The sequence below is a fragment of the Hyposmocoma kahamanoa genome, unplaced genomic scaffold (genome assembly GCF_003589595.1).
Source record: "Hyposmocoma kahamanoa isolate Upper Pololo Valley unplaced genomic scaffold, ASM358959v1 192, whole genome shotgun sequence".
Classification (NCBI taxonomy): Eukaryota; Metazoa; Arthropoda; class Insecta; order Lepidoptera; family Cosmopterigidae; genus Hyposmocoma; species Hyposmocoma kahamanoa.
Window position 1 is genome coordinate 8,630,498 of NW_020653719.1, and position 4,412 is coordinate 8,634,909.

A 4,412-nucleotide genomic window follows, 5' to 3' on the forward strand; every position below is an offset into this window, starting at 1 on the left:
ACACGTACACGTACACGTACACGTACACGTACACGTACACGTACACGGACGCGGACGCGGACACGGACATGAACCCGAACCCGGACCCGGACCCGAAAAGAAATTGTACGATATCTAATCGAATCGGTCGACAACAGAGTTACCGTAACGTTCTGAATCGACCTGCCGGACCCGGACCCGGACCCGGACCCGGTATCTCAGCTTGTGCGGCCTGAAATCGTTGTTGTCGCAGACAGCGCTGTTTTTCAGTCACCTCCTTGTCCCTATGTAATAAGTTCTACAGTAGACGTATAAGCGACTACAGCGCCGCTGAATCTCCAAAATGGTCACCGATTTATACGCTATGAGTCCTACAACAGTCGTAAATGTGTGTTAGTAATAGATACAAAGCAGAGAGAAAGAAGATGCGCGCGGTTACTATGCGCGGTAAATGTGCATGTAAGTAATACAAAGGTGCTACGAGAGCGGCCAATGTGCGCCTAAGTAATACAAAGGAGCTATACGAGTAGTAATGTGCGCCTACCTGTACCTCTGAATTAGAATTTACGGCGCTGTACTAGATATAGAGCAGCGATATTATGGGGAAATAAATAAAACACATGTTATTGCTCATAAAGACCGTTACCTTGCTGACTGGAAAGTGATGGAGGATACGATTGCAAATAAAAAATGACAACACTTTGATAAAATAAGTTTTCCGTTTAATACATGCAAAATAAAAGCGCGACTACCAGTTTATTGTAAACATATACATATATTCTAGCTAAATTTTTTATGCGCCTTCTACTTGTGCAGTTTTTTGTGTAAAAAGTACATTTAATTTGAGTGTGTGAAGTTTGAATTTAGTTTCAATAAGATATTTTAGAAGTTTCTTTAAAGTCATGGGTGAGAAAGAGTGAAGTTGATTCGGTTTTTATACATATTTAAGATATTAAAAAACATATAAATTACCTAAAAAATCATTGTATTAAAAACTGTAATGGCGTCTCTGTTACAACAACCTTCAGAGTTTACTAACACCCTTCTACCGATTTAACCGCTGTTACAATTGTGGTATTGACGTGCTACTGTAAGTTTTTAGAAGTAAAGTTGCTGTAGAATTCTTAAACATAACGGCCTAAGCGCTACTTTAGAAATATATTTGTCTGCTGTAGATATAGCGATCCAATTAAAGGCTGTAGTAAAATCTATTTAACAGTTCCAGGCATTAGAAACGTACTAAATACCACCTACAGCGTTTTAAACGAAGCCAATAACTCCATTCAAACACTTTTAACTTCAAAAGCCCTCTACAAAATCTCAAGGTGTTATAAAAGCTTTAGAAATATACGATATACCACCTAAAGCGTTTTAAAGGAAACTAATAACTCCGTTCAAACACTTCTATCTTCAAAACCCTCTACAAAACCTCAAAGTGTCATAAGAGCTTTGGGAATATACCATATACCATATAAAAAAAGCTAATAGCTCCGCTAACATTTGAATATGCTACTGAAGAACTTAAGTACTATAGTACATCCCTTAAACAGCTAATATATAACTTTTAGACTGTACAGAGATAATATAAGCAGCTTGTGTGCTTGTTGGGAAGGAACTGTCTGCGTTGATAGGTCACCTGTCTTTTATTCAGTAGGAACGGTGTGAGCGGGACAAATAGCGATCTTTCACTGCTTTTAGTACAAGTTCGAGTGGGATGCACGATTGAACGTTGCCAGCTCATTGTAAGTCTCTAATACGTATCTACTTTAAGTATATATCTAAGCTTGCAAAAAAGTAAGTGCTCATATTTATTTGGTAGGTGTGATAGGTATCTGTATGCATAATATTAACCTACGTGTACGAGTATATGAAATAGTTGAACCTAAATATTGATTATTAAACACACCATTCGAACTAAAATTCTTGTTTTGTAAAAAAAAGGATATTTAGTTAGAATGACAGTCTTTAAACTTGTAAATTATGAAGGAAAATTAAATAGTGCCGATTCCATACAAATTGTATTTTTAAATACTTAGTACAGTGTACTATTGACCTCGTAACACTAAAAGTTCATAGTAGTTCATGTGAATAAAATTACTAATTTGGTGTGTTGGTACAATGTCCGAGCAAGGACAAGACGAACTAACGAACTAAGGAACTTGATGAACTAGAAAACCGACCTAGCTCAGTTGACCGATTGAACTAGGACCGGTCCCACTAAGGACCGATCAGGCACAAGTCTATTATAGTCGGTCCGCCATTCAAAACTTATAAGGGTGTTTTACTGTGAACACTGTAAAACACCCTTCTATCTTTTGAACGGTGGACTGACTAAATCTAATTTTTTGCGACTAGAATCGAGTAAATGGCTTTTAACCTGACTGACTAGTCAAATTTCAAAACTCGACTATGGTCAGGTAAATGCAAAATCACTGCATTACTTTATGCAATTTCAAATTATTTTGTTGGTAATTTTATGTTGTTAGTAATACGAACAAATATCCTTTTAGAGCTTGTATTCTCTAAGTTTCTAGAGATGTGAAATTATTGTTACAAATATAATATATAATACTATCTTGCCTGTATTGCTATGAGACAGGCAGTGAGTGCATACCGCCATTAACGATGAACGAATTTTTTCTTTAAAGTCATTGACCTACCACCAAATGGACCTCAGGTCCGCGCTTATGTAAGTGTCCGAACCAAAAGGACATCAAATCGCAAAAAGTGCATCAATAGCATAATTAAGTAGTACTGCAATGACGTTACAACTAAAATTTTAAACGTTTTAATTTTTTTTTTTTTTACTTGTTACTACGTTTATTATAATAGGAGTAGAGCCACCTTACCTATTTCTGTCGCCAAGCAGTGATGTGAGCGTTATTGCGTTCCGGTTTTGAAGGGTAGGGGCGCTGGTGAAATTACAGGCACATGGGACTTGTCAACTTATGTCTCAGGGTGATGGGCGCAGTGGCAGTGCTCCTCCGATGTTTGCAGTGCCACTCAGAGCTTTAACTCTGAGTGGCACTGCAACAGTTATGAACAGGCGTGTCGCTTACCACCAGGCCCACGACTTCTTCGTCTCGTTACTTGGTATTGTAAAAAAAGATTTTTAAACAGTCATAGCCCCTAGGGAAACCCTGTATCGCGGGTGCCATGGACTCACACATAGACGACTACAAATTACACTATACCAAACTCACGAGAGAAATAAATATAAGCCACATAAATAATGTCTCTCGGTACGGGAATCGAACCCGGGGCCTCTTGCGTGGCAGTCCAGTATGGTAACCGTTTGGCCACGGAGGCATTTAAAGATCATTGACCATTGGCCAATGATGTAGGTTGACTCTGGACATTTTGTTTGTGGTTTTTGTATTATACCCAACGTGGTCGTCCCCGTCGTTTGTTGGTAGGTCAATGTAATTGAAGATAAAAAGATCACCCTAGTGGAACCACCAAAGATGAGAGTGCGTGCCAAGGCATCTTCAGGATTGAAGTCCAAGACGACGCTTAAAGGGCTCCATAACCCGGAGCTTTCCACCTTGTGTGGCTCAAAGTTGTGGATGTATTCGTTTCTATAAATAAAAAAGGCCACAAAAGTTACTGGCTGAGTGCGAAGCTTCATTAGTCTTTGAAAGCCGAAATAAACGAGTACAAAGATCTATAATTAGTGTTGGGTCATGGAAAAATTCCATTTTTAAAATCATATTTTTCAGAAAAATAAATATCTCACAATATTTTAAGTATATTTTCCTTTATTTTTTTCCATCCTCTAAGATATTTTTCCACATTTGACAGTGACACCTGTCAAAAGTTGAAGAGACTGAACTGTGTATTATGAGAATTTGTGAAAATAGAAACTATACATATTTAGCAAAGTTTATAGAGGTACAATTTTAATTACTGAATTAACATAGAAGTCTAAATAAATCACAGAACTCTAATTTAGATTCAGAATTGGGTGCCTAGTCCCGTCCTACGTCTGACATCCATCCGAGACAATTACTGTCAAATAAGTAATATCCGACCAAATTAAAAAACAATGTCAAGTATGAAGCTTCATTCGCATTTCGCATCATTTAATTTTATTTATTTATTGATGAAAATAATAAGAATAAGATATAAAAAAGGAATTAAAAATAAAATAAAATTAACATCAATAAAAAAAATGACAAATATCTTATAATTCACACTCGATTCCCTAGCATCCATAATTTCACAAAATCTCAAACATTCACAGCGTACAGCAGCCCGTCGCCACGCAAGCAAATCACACTCTGGTGCTGGGCACACGGAGCAGCAGCGAGTTCCTATGCGATACTGTACGCGCAAAAGGCACAGCGAATAGTTCACGACGTCGCACTCTAAGAATTATTCTAGGGATGTCTGGGACAAATAGCCTTACTAGTTGCCCCACAAGTTCACAAGGA

The 4,412-nt window shown here is 37.7% G+C and overlaps 1 protein-coding gene across 1 annotated transcript in view; it reads right to left on the reverse strand.

Annotated features, from left to right (window-relative positions):
• LOC113226704 (sodium channel protein Nach-like) overlaps nucleotides 1-3,530 on the reverse strand; it is a 12,256-nt gene extending 8,726 nt beyond the window's left edge. The window contains exon 1 of the mRNA XM_026459424.1: nucleotides 3,425-3,530. The gene's annotated coding sequence lies outside the window, so the exon portion shown is untranslated. The remainder of the gene's footprint in view (nucleotides 1-3,424) is intronic.
• Nucleotides 3,531-4,412: the final 882 nt, after the last annotated feature.